The 13,221-nt window shown below is 41.8% G+C and overlaps 1 protein-coding gene across 1 annotated transcript in view; it reads left to right on the top strand.

Moving 5' to 3' along the window:
- The window catches only part of osbpl6 (oxysterol binding protein-like 6), a 173,082-nt gene that overhangs the window by 16,506 nt on the left and 143,355 nt on the right, over positions 1–13,221 (top strand). The gene's annotated exons all lie outside the window — the stretch shown is intronic.

The raw sequence follows: 13,221 nt of genomic DNA, 5'->3' as shown, positions 1-13,221 counted from the left end.
CTTTCAGAAAGTATGTGGAGGCTGCATGTGAGCAGGTGATGTGGTGTTGGGACATGGCTGATTGTTGGGGAATTGCTGAAGACAGTGGATAAAGGGTTGATAGTTGGATGTTTACTGTTTCTGGTTACACATAAATCCTGAACTCGCGATAAATTGTATGCAATGACTTCACAGACTAAAAAGCTAACTTGAATATACTTCATGAACCTGTCCTCCATACAATTGCTCCAAATGTGATTTGCCCATTCTGGTTTCAGATTTTTTATTTATACTCTTGCTAACATTACAACTAATGTTATTGGGCCTAAGAGTGACTTGCTGTATTTTTATCTACCTCTTGCCGTTTCGTACAGTCATTCAAACTGAAAACTTTATCTTCATTTTTGCTTTTGAGCTATGATTTTTTTTCCTCTTTCTACTGCCTTTATTGCACACAGATGTGTGTTGGAAAACTTATTTCTCAACCTTGGTCACTTTGCAACCATGCCTTTGGTAATGGCTATGAGAATCAAATCCATTAATTACACTGGCGCTATTAATTAATTTTTTTGTGAGTGCTTTACACATTCAAACATCTTGCCCATTGTTCTACTTCTTTTGCTGTTTTCCTCTGATGTTACTGTAATGGCTAATGCTTTAGGTATCCATCCCTTGCTGATGCAGTCTGTTTATTTTTATTCAAGTCACTGTTGTGCTCTGCATCTATATTTGAGTGGTTGTAGTCCCTTCAAGATGGCAGTGATGGAGTTGGTATTGTTTGGCTCCAGATCATGGGTCCTGGCTGTTCCCAGGCACTGTGCAGCAGAGCCAGCTGCTTCCGTACTACCCACACCATCTTGCACATCTTCATCATTCAATGTCGTAGCAGCTTCATTGTCTTCCTGCAGATTATTTACAGCAGGGGAGCCGGTTGGGGCTAGGCCCCGTACAGGCCCAAATCCATAGCCGCCTCCAGTGCTGGCACTGCGACTGCAGAGCCTTCAGCATCAGTAGGAGAGGAGCCTGGGGCCAGGACCCCAGTGACCGTTGACTGGCAGCAGTGTTTGAAGGAGTGTCGGAGGGGAGCACGAGGTATGAGACCAAACCCCTGGCTCTAAATTGGAAGCGGTAGTGCGAAGACCGTGCTGATGATGGAGCAGGCCTGTAACCCAAGACAATGGATCCCATTAGAGACCCTGACTGATGTCAAACAGCGAATGGAGGAGTAGTGGAGGCTAAGAAGACGGAAAGATGAACTTTATTGCAATAAAATTTTGCATTGTATTTAGTGTTTATAGATGGCGCCGGAAAAAGGCGACAATTTGCATTTTGCACACCTTAAAACACTTCTCACTCTGTTTTTATACACAGTATAAAAAAAATCTAAATCTGATCTAATCTAATTCTTGACATTTCTGTTATTGACTTTTGGATTCACCCTTTCTAGAGGCCTCCATCGTCCTTCAGTAGTGTGAAACCTTATTGACCACTCTAGCTATTCAGTCTTTGAGGATACTAGTCTCACCCAGGTTCAAATGGATCTCTTTCCAATTCAATACCTTCCCCTTTCCCCAGTGCTCCATGAACAGAAAACCCTGTCTTTTACGCTCCTTCAGCCACACTTTTAACTGTTAAATCTGGTTATTCCTGTGCCAGTTCTCCATATAATTGCTCAGTATTTATTATTTGTGAATTCCGTCACTTATAGACTATTAGCTGTCAATAGGGACCATTTCAAAAATTGCATACAATAACCCTTAATCCAGCTAGGAACAGGAATTAGTTACAATGTGATGACTTCAATAGATGTGGATGCGGATAGATCTTAGATTTTGTATACATCTGTTTGGCTGTGTTTTAATCACTTTTTCTTTTGTGCCTTGAATCTGTGTAAATTAGGATTGAATCTTTTAAACCAACGTTCCTTGAGTTGGTAAGCAAAGAGCCGACATTTCAGACTGTACAAAATGGGAAAGGTTGGGAAACTGTAGACGCCAAGATGTATTCTTTGAGAAATTGCAATGGATGCAAAATCTAGCAGTAATGGAAAATCTGGTAAATATTTGATGGAAGGAAATTCATAGAAAAGTGAGGCATTGGAGCTACTTACCTACTGTCTCAGAGAGGAGACACTGGCTTTCCTGTATATTCCTATGTAAGTGATTGTATTCTGCCATGAATATTATAGATTTTACATTCAGTTTCTGCTCTCAGCATCAAATTGAACATGCTGTGACTCATTTTTACCGTGTTTCCAACAAGTGCGTATTCTTATCTAAATTTGTCTTAATTGCATAAGCAAAGGTTTTAAATTAAGATGAACAGCTATTGGCAATGCGTATTTGTGGTAGTTTAAAATAACCAAATGTGTGGAAATTATATATACCATTTACTTCTAAATTGTCTCCTTTAAGGTGAACATACTTTTCTTCTGTCTCCTTTGCGTGTGAATATGTAATTGTTGTTCCGTTAGAACTTATTGACCTTTGCAATGCTATAATTATAGCGCACCCTGCCCATCCTGATGCTTGAAAATTATTTGTATCTCTGCTATTACGGATTACTTTTTGTTTGGACAGATGTGAATTGTCTGATGGGAGATAATTACTGTGTACCACAACAGCATGCTTCCTTACCAAGATTGAAAATGCATTATTATTGTCCCTAGCCTGTGTTCGTCTTTAATGATAAAAATAGAAAACAGCAAAATAAAGCCCAGATACTTCATAGTTGTTGCCTTCGAATGTGTATGAATACTACTGTTACAATTAAGACATTTGTAAGGTTAAGTTTTAGCACTGTCTTTAAATTATAGTAAAATGGGGGCTGTGGTCACATTACCTGGTTGAAGTCTGCCTATGTAACAAGCCTATCCGATTAAAGAAAAGCCAGATTGTTTTATTAGTAGGCAGGTGTAAGCTGTCCATACTTGGAGGCATTTGCAACAGCATTTGTGCTGACATATGTTAAGCTGCTAGTCTCAAATTCTGCAAGAATATTGAGACTGCTGAATTGTAAACAGCCATGCTGTAAACTGTCCATTTAGTTTCAAGTGAAGAGGGTTGAGGCCTTGAGGATAACTGTTCAACATTTCTTCCTGGATACCAGGCTCATGTGATTCACACTGCCGTGGGCCCTGGGCGAAGAAAGGCTGTGTAAGATATAGCTGACAACTGGCAAATACGGGCAGCTTACAAGGATCCATGAGATCGGGATCAGCGAGAGGCTCAAAGTCATCTATGATTCACTGTGCATTGAGTGGGAACTCATCCATGGATTGCAAAGACCCATTATGTGAGGACTTGAAATTGTAAGTCTGGAAGATTCACCTAGTTTCTGTTAGAAGATGTATCAATAGGAAAAACCCTCCTCATGAAAGATGGTTTGGTGGTTAAATGTTAAAAGGCTGAGAAACATTAAAACAGAAGTAAACTTTCAGATCACTTGACATAGTTTGTGGGAGAATTGGCTATTTCCTTAAAGGACAACACAAAGTGTATCTGTGAAGTGTATTTAATAAAAGAAAATAAAGTTCAGTTTTGTGGTTTAAAGTACAAGTTGAATGCAAAGCCGGTATTTAGTCAATAATGTCTGAAGGAACAGTCTTTAAAATGTGAAATTTTGATGAGTTATCTTTATGGCTATTAACTGGAAGTTCAGATTACTCTGTAAAAGCTAATGGTCTTTATGGGAAACATAATCTACATATGTATTTCTTTTCCACTTTGAACCCTCAAGTTCGTTCTGCATCATGGAGCAGCAAGCTGTTGAAAGGAAATGGCTCCTCAATTAAGGCCTTTTTTTTTGTTCAGATGTATTTTTCAACAAACTTAAATGCCTCATGTAGTAAAGTTATTTCCTGGAATGCTCAGATTTGTTCTAACATTTCTAATTAATTATTGCAGTTAATTTATAATAAAAATGACAGGAGACATAAGCCTTTGGCTTATTCTAAAAGTGTAATTTAGAATTGTTGAGTGTCACTACCGTTCATTTTAAATCATAAATCACTTCTATTAGAGAACAAAGATAAAACTATTTATTAAGCTGTATTTGGATATTTTAGTTTACACAGTCATCGTACTTGTCGCTGTATTGAAAAAAAAATGTTCTTACGTGATGTGTAATGCATTACTTTAGGGTCTGAGTTCAAAATCCATCTTGGCATTTTGTTGCCAAGTTGTCAAGAATTTGTTGTGAATCTTTGTCATTTCTCTTCCAGGAATACATACTGTGAAGTTCTCCTATTTGATAGGATTATTGTTTGCCTCCTTCATCTTATTCACCCTTTATTGCTTTCCATTTTCCTTCTGATTTTTAATAATGTGTTTTCGAAAACTTGCTTTCACAGGCACATCTCCTTCATAAGTGACTGTCTCCAACTCTGACTTACCCTGCGTAGTTTCCAACTGAAGTTCACGTTTCACATCCACCCAGGATTACAGGTATCTCTCAGACATAACATCCCTCAGATACTTGTTCTCATGGCATCCTGAGATCCACACACTGTGCCATGCTCAACCATACTCACACACTTGGAACTCTGCATGTTATCACAGATTCTCCCCATTTCAAAACTGTCCTATTTCCAGTTCTAATTCATTGTTCACCTCATCTGACATCTCAATAAGAAACTTTTCCCTTCTTTACAGGTGCTAAGAAATTCCACCTCCAACAGTCATTGATCCTCCAGACCCTTTCTCCCGCCCTTCACCCTATGATATTATCCATTTTTGTATCCCACCCTTGTCATGGATTCACAATTTTTTTTTATTCGTTAACAAGATGAGGGTGTCGCTGGGTAGGCAGTATTTATTCCCCATCCCAATCGCCCACGTAGGCCAGACCAGTTAAAGATGGCAGTTTCCTTCCCTAAAGGACATTAGTGAACCAGATGGGTTTTTTTCCCAACAATTGACAATGGATTCGTTGTCACCGTTAGATTCTTAATTCCAGACATTTATTGAATTCAAATTCCATCATCTGCTGTGGTGGGATTTGAACCTAGGTCCCCAGAATGTTATCTGTGTCTCTGGATTAACAGTCCAATAGTAATACCACTAGGCCATTGCCTCCCCCTTTGATCTTCTGCTGATCTCTGACAGCATCATCTGCTGTGTGAACCTGAGTAATCTGCTCTCAGTAAATGCCTGAGTTTAGTCCTCTTATAACCCCAATCAATTAATTTTGGGCATTATAACATTGATCTCATCTTTTATTGCCTATGCTTCCTTGCTCATTTCTTTGTTCCATAAACAATTTCATTAATTTCCGATGCTCCGTCTCCACCTGAGCCTTCCTCTGATGTCTTAACCAGTCTTGATGCTTTCAGCAACAACTTTAGGTGTGACATTCACAGTCTCAGTTTTTATTGCTCTCGGCTCACGCTAATCCGCCTTTCTCTGAACTTGCTGCACTCTGTTCTCTCGGGTGTAATGCTGATTTTCTTCTCGAACCTGTCAACTAAGATGGTGCCTGCGTCCCCTCTACATTGTAGACCCGAAATGCTAACTGTTAGACACCTGTCTCCCTCTGACCCAATGACCCCACTACTGAACATCAGATCACTGTTTCCTGGACTGTCATTGAGCTCATCTACTGTGTAGATCTTCCCTCCACAGTTTCCAACCTTGTAGTTTCCCAAACCTGTACAGTCATCTTCTGCATGCTTCATAAAATCCGCAAACCGGACTGCCCTGGTAGATTATAAAATGTGAGGCTGGATGAACACAGCAGGCCAAGCAGCATCTCAGGAGCACAAAAGCTGACGTTTCGGGCCTAGACCCTTCATCAGAGAGGGGGATGGGGGGAGGGAACTGGAATAAATAGGGAGAGAGGGGGAGGCGGACCGAAGATGGAGAGTAAAGAAGATAGGTGGAGAAGGTGTGGGTGGGGAGGTAGGGAGGGGATAGGTCAGTCCAGGGAAGACGGACAGGTCAAGGAGGTGGGATGAGGTTAGTAGGTAGCTGGGGGTGCGGCTTGGGGTGGGAGGAAGGGATGGGTGAGAGGAAGAACCGGTTAGGGAGGCAGAGACAGGTTGGACTGGTTTCCATCCCCTATTCCCAATTCCTCCGCCTCCGCCGCATCTGCTCCCACGATAAGACATTCCACTCCCGCACATCCCAGATGTCCAAGTTCTTTAAGGACCGCAACTTCCCCCCCACGGTGATTGAGAACGCCCTTGACCGCGTCTCCCGCATTTCCCGCGACACATCCCTCACACCCCGCCCCCGCCACAACCGCCCCAAGAGGATCCCCCTCGTTCTCACACACCACCCTACCAACCTCCGGATACAACGCATTATCCTCCGACACTTCCGCCATTTACAATCCGACCCCACCACCCAAGACATTTTTCCATCCCCACCCCTGTCTGCTTTCCGGAGAGACCACTCTCTCCGTGACTCCCTTGTTCGCTCCACACTGCCCTCCAACCCCACCACACCCGGCACCTTCCCCTGCAACCGCAGGAAATGCTACACTTGTCCCCACACCTCCTCCCTCACCCCCATCCCAGGCCCCAAGATGACATTCCACATTAAGCAGAGGTTCACCTGCACATCTGCCAATGTGGTATACTGCATCCACTGTACCCGGTGCGGCTTTCTCTACATTGGGGAAACCAAGCGGAGGCTTGGGGACCGCTTTGCAGAACACCTCCGCTCAGTTCGCAACAAACAACTGCACCTCCCAGTCGCAAACCATTTCCACTCCCCCTCCCATTCTCTTGATGACATGTCCATCATGGGCCTCCTGCACTGCCACAATGATGCCACCCGAAGGTTGCAGGAACAGCAACTCATATTCCGCCTGGGAACCCTGCAGCCATATGGTATCAATGTGGACTTCACCAGTTTCAAAATCTCCCCTTCCCCCACTGCATCCCTAAACCAGCCCAGTTCATCCCCTCCCCCCACTGCACCACACAACCAGCCCAGCTCTTCCCCCCCACCCACTGCATCCCAAAACCAGTCCAACCTGTCTCTGCCTCCCTAACCGGTTCTTCCTCTCACCCATCCCTTCCTCCCACCCCAAGCCGCACCCCCAGCTACCTACTAACCTCATCCCACCTCCTTGACCTGTCCGTCTTCCCTGGACTGACCTATCCCCTCCCTACCTCCCCACCCACACCTTCTCCACCTATCTTCTTTACTCTCCATCTTCGGTCCGCCTCCCCCTCTCTCCCTATTTATTCCAGTTCCCTCCCCCCATCCCCCTCTCTGATGAAGGGTCTAGGCCCGAAACGTCAGCTTTTGTGCTCCTGAGATGCTGCTTGGCCTGCTGTGTTCATCCAGCCTCACATTTTATTATCTTGGAATCTCAGCATCTGCAGTTCCCATTATCTCTGCCCTGGTAGATTCCTCATTTAAGTCTGTTCCTAACCCATACTGACATTATTTCTTCCTATCTTGATATTTTTCACACCTTGCTCAGGCTCTTCCCATCTAGATTCGTGCTTTTTACGATGCCCTACACCAATCAAACAATTTCCAGTGTCCTTGAGCCAACCACTGTCTCTTCTTTGTGGATACTCAACCTCTCTATACCTCTGTCCCCCGTCTGGATGGGCCAGGCTGACAGCTGCCCCAACCTGTTTGAGCTTATTCTTCTTATTGAACTATTTCTCCTTTAACTTATCTTACTTCATGTAAAATGTATGGTTATGGACACCCACATTGGCCCTAGTTATGCCTACTTGTTTTTGTGGTGTTTGTGGAATACTCCATGTTCCCATCCAACTTTGCCTGCCTCCTGCAACTGTTTTCTGGTTCGCTAATGACTGTAATGGTCCTGCTTCCGACTGTCATCAAATCTAGAAAAATCAAAAATTTTTCTTCCAATTTGCACCCTTCTCTCACCTTCATCTGGACCATCTCTGGCTTCTGTCTCCATTTCTGAAAGTATGCTGTCTACTAATTTACATTACAAACCCATCAACTCCCACAGCTACCTCGGTGATACTCCCTCACACCATGCTTCCTGTAACGCTTCCATTCCATTCTCCCAGTTTTTGCATCTCTGTCACAGCTGTTCCAATGATGCCACCTTCCACAGTGTTCCTTTCAACATGTCTTCTTTTTCCCTCAACTGAGGATCCCCACCCACTGTGTGGTGGACAGGACCCTTGGCCATGCTCAACCCACTTCCTGCAGTGATGCCCTAACCTTTTCCCCTCCTTTCCAGAACTCCGAAAGGATTCCCCTTTTCCTCACCTTCCATCCCACCACCCTCCAAATTCTAAGAATCTTCCTCAACCATTATTGCCATTTCAAGCTTAAGGCCACCCCAACATTTTATCCCATTATTGCCATTTCAAGCTTAAGGCCACCCCAACATTTTATCCCCCGCCCATGTGATTGCAGAAAATTGAGCATGTGCTTTTCTCTCCTCCCTCCTTCACTGTCAAGGTCACGAGCCTTCTTCCATCTGAAGCATTGATTTACTTGTACTTCTTTCAATCCAGTCTCTTGTTATTGATCCTCTCAGTGTGGCCCCCTTTACATTGCAGAGACTGAACGTGGTTTGAGTGACCACTTTGCAGAACATCTCCACTCCATCAACAAACATGACCCCTGACGTTCTGGTTGCTTGTCATTTGGAGACACATGCTCACGTCTTTGTCCCAGGCTTGCTGCAGTGTTCCAATGAAGCCATGCAGAAGCTGGAGGCAGAACTGCTTCCATTTAAGTGCTCTGTAGTCTCCTGGACTAGTCCAAGGACTTAGTAGTATGAAATGAGCCCTCCATTTTAGTACAAATCTATCCCCCCCACCCTGCTCCCAAACTCCGGTTTTCTCGGTTTCATCAGAGCTGGTCTGTCTTGTGCTATTAACACCCTAATCTGGACTTCTGACCTCCTCTGCAAGCATTACTATCCCCTTTGCCTTTTGTTCTGTGATACCTCCGATTGCTAATCTCCTTTGACTCTGAACTTCCCACTACGTTCGCTCCTGTCCCATTTGCTGCTTCTCATCTTTCTCAACAGTAAAAACCTATCATTTTTTTGCCTGTCTTCGATTCTGAAGAAGATTTATTGTATTGAACTTTTTGTTTTCCCCCTTCACATATGCTGTCAGACCAGCTGATATGTTTTCAGTATTTTCTGAATTTTATTGTCAATTTGTTTCTTCTCGTTAATTAGTGTAGAAGAAAAACTCCTGGTATCGATTATAGCACTGTTTAAAAGGGAATAAAAGGAACAAAATTAACAATCAATCACTTTCTGCGGTTTTTTTTTGCCACCCTCCCAAGTTTGCATTATTTGAACCTTTTTATAATGTGCATTGCTTCCTAAACCAACTTTTTGTTTGGTTTTGTATACCCTCCACCTTTTGTTTGCTTTTGTAGACTTCCTGTCTGACTCTAACTTCTGTTTTCCTGTATTGTTCTAACTGCATTTCATACGTGCGCTGTAATTTTCTTGTTCCATAAAGATTGATTTTGTTTTTTTTGCAATACAATTTCTACAGTTAACTACCTTTATAACAACTCTGGTAGGTTCATAAAGATTTTGGGATTGACTCTACAATGAGGGTATATGCCATTTTGTGTCAAATTGAAGTAATTTGAGACTTTGTAGAGTGGAGGATGTCACATTATTCCTTCCCAGAGTTAGATTATACTTGGCTAAGTTCCAGGTTTGCCGTAACGGAAGAACATTTGAACACTGACTGTCTTTGATGTCCAGGCGTTCCAGGAAGTGCTAAATTTTACTGATTGATTATGGCAGTATGTAGACTAGAAAAGGTAGGAGTAACTGAAGATGACCAAAAGGAATTTTAGAGGGTATTTAGTGAGTCATTTAACATGTCAGTTGATCAACAATAAAGTGTCAATGTCAAAATGTTTTGACTTGATTAGTTGATACCAGGTAATAAATTCTGGACATGAAAGTTATGTGAGGGCAGTGGCCCTGTCATCCAGTTTAAAATCAGGGGTGAGCTTGCTTCTGTTTGACCAGGTCATCCTAAGCCAATTTGTAAGACTGTTGTGTTGTTTGTTGGCTTATGCTGAGATTCCTATTTAGTGGGCATTAATCAGCTAAATCCAGATGAGTGCCTCAAGGAGAATCAAGAAAAAGTCCTCCACACTGAAGTATGGCTGTTTGGCTGCTTTATATCGTATCGCATTAAATGAGAGCTGCTGCTCGCTGAAATAAATTAGAAGTTATGGGGTGTGATTATACTATTGCTTTAAGGTTGATCTGAAATAGTCAGAGTTCTGTTTTAGTCTAAAATGTCATGAGGTTACCATGCTCAGTAAAACCATGAGATTGCCTCATGTTGGGGATCAGAGATAATAGGAACTGCAGATGCTGGAAAATCTGAGCTGACAATGTGTGAAGCTGGATGAACACAGCAGGCCAAGCAGCGTCTTAGGAGCACAAAAGCTGACATTTTGGAAGGGTCTAGGCCCAAAATGTCAGCTTTTGTGCTCCTAAGATGCTGCTTGGCCTGCTGTATTCATCCAGCCCACACTTTATTGCCTCATGTTGGATTGAGTTTGCGTCAAAACCATATAATTTCACCAAAGTGAACGAGGAATAAAAAATATAATTGTAATTTTCTGCTGAATTGATTTTCAATCAATGTTTTGAACCGTGAGATGAAAGAGAAATAAATGTTTAGTTGTTGCATTCTTCCTATAAGTCCCAAAGCCAAATGTATGATCTATTGCAGAAACATGCACAAAATGTAAATTGAATTTAATTTAGGGCCATAATTTCATGAAGGTAATGGGTATCAGGTGTCAGGAATTTTCACATCCTTGTGATTCCATTTCTGTCTTGGATGATATACTTGTTTTGGTGTTTGGGTGCCATGCAAGGGCTGGAGGTGGACCTCCTAATTCCTGAAGCTGTCCCAAAGTGACTGCAGAGGTTGGTGGATGGTAACACTAACAGGTTAGAAAGCTCATCTCTCTTCACTCGAGCTATAGTCCAGTTGTAATCATGGTTGTTAGGCCCTCCTTCCAAGAACATAATAGCAACCTCCTGCCCCCTGTATGCTCAACCATCCACTGCACACTTGGTCACAGCCAGTGAGCCACTGGCAGATCTTTGAAATTCCCATTTTTTTCAGAAAAATGTTTAAAAGTTCTTATCTTCTCATGAAGCTGTTTTCAAATACGAGCATTGAAAGTCCCATTTGAGGAATCCTGCAATTCATTTCACAGTTCTTGATCTTGCCCAAACCAATGCACAGGCTTTGATAAATCTCATCAAATAAAGATCTTGATGCTACAAATTAATAAAAATGTTGATCATAAATCACTATCCCTACCCTTTGTAACTGAATGAACAGACCACTGTTGGGCTAGGTTTCTGCTGGCAATGTACCTGTGGCTGTGCACCTAAGGTTTCTTCTTCAGATACATCCTGCCTGGATTTGTCTGTGTCACATACTCTACAAACTAACACATTAGACTTAAAGTATCTTTTATATGTATTTGTTTACAGTGTGGTTATCTGGCCAGTGGAAGGAATAAAAGAGCAGTTTCAGATGGTTCTTTCTATTAGCATTATTTTTCTTCACATTATATTCCCTGTTTGAGAATAAATTGTATTTAATTACCACCCATATTGTTTACGTGGCACAGTGCAGTTTTATAAGAATGCTGCTGCATTCAGACTTTCTCCCAGTATTTCTGTCTCATACTTACAGGCAAAGAAGCAACTTCCATCGGTAGATTGAATCTGTGCTGAATCAAAACCTGTGCTGTTATGCAGGCTGTGATTGGTTTAACAATTGCTCATTAATACAGTACAGTGAAACAGAATAGAAGACATGGGGAATGCTAGCATACTGTTCTGTCATCTTTCAAAGCAATGACTGCCCCATTGGCAGAATAATGCACGCATGTTAAAACAATGAGATAATGCACAGAAAGAATAAAATCCAGGAAGAAACAAAAAGTATGACATACAAAATAATTAAAGCATACATATAGATTGAGTTCCGAGGATTGGATGTCTTCTTCCTTGTCTAATTATTTGAAAGACTTGTGGATGGGACAGTTATATAATGTCACATGTGGCATTGTGACTCTTGTCGTGCGTCACAATTCTCTTCTAGAACTTAAATTAGAACTTCGCTGGAGGTACTTAGAATCTCCTCACATATACTGCGCAGACCAATGATCGTAGTCAAGAGTATGAGATTCTTACAATCCATGCTCGGGAAATGTGGAACATTTGTTTATCAGTTTTCTTGCACCCACATATAACCATGGGGTAAAAAGAAAGGCTGGAACAGACCTGCTGGTTCATCAAGTTTGTTCCACCTTCAGTCTAGTTGCACTATTAACCTCCTCTCACCTGTACACTGTTATCCTGCTAACTCTTGGAAGAAATATTTTAGAAGGAAATCATGCCGAATGAGTGAGAATATAATTTTAAACCCTCTCAATGAAGAGAAATTTCGTCAATTAAGAAAGCTTTGGCGACCACTGTGATTGATCTTAATACTACCCACCAACCATAACCACTATCTAAGGTGGCAACCAGCTGCTGAGGTCAATGATATTGTAAAAGGACAACCTTACTCTAGTTAGTTTTTCCTCACCCTGTGCTGTGCTGTATATAAACCTCAAATAATTTATCAATTAGCAGAAGTTATTCCCTTCAATATTTTCAGGACCCCCATTTGTATACTCTGTGTGCATTCTTCCAGAGTCTAAAACTATAAGCTATAAAAAGAATTTATAACTATTACAGAAACTATTAGATCTAAACCTGTTCTGATAAATTGGACTGTCAGTTGAAAGACTCTCCTCTGAACTAGTTTCTAAGTCCCAAGACAGGAGGGGACCGTAACTGGATACAGATTTAATTTTTAGATAGTCAGACCAAAGTGAAAGAAAATTTTACCTTTTGTCTTATATGTAATATATCCAGCTTGAGCTAATAATTTTCTAATAGCTTTCCACCATCTGAGTAACTTGTTCAAAACTTCAGACATGTTGGTGAGACAGAATGACCTTTTCCAATTACTTTATGACCGTGTTTTTTTTCCCTGTGACATATAGTGCAACATTTAGCGAGTTTTGAGAAGACTTGTAGCTCAGGTTGAGTCTCTGGATGTGAGTTTGCTCGCTGAGCTGGAAGGTTAGTTTTCAGACGTTTCGTCACCATTCTAGGTAACATCATCAGTGAAGCACTGGTGTTATGTCCCGCTTTCTATTTATCTGTTTAGGTTTCCTTGGGTTGGTGATGTCACTTCCTGCATTGGTGATGTCATTTCCT

This window comes from Stegostoma tigrinum, chromosome 7 (assembly GCF_030684315.1).
Source record: "Stegostoma tigrinum isolate sSteTig4 chromosome 7, sSteTig4.hap1, whole genome shotgun sequence".
In the NCBI taxonomy this organism is placed as follows: domain Eukaryota; kingdom Metazoa; phylum Chordata; class Chondrichthyes; order Orectolobiformes; family Stegostomatidae; genus Stegostoma; species Stegostoma tigrinum.
This window is presented reverse-complemented; position numbering and strand designations above follow the sequence as displayed.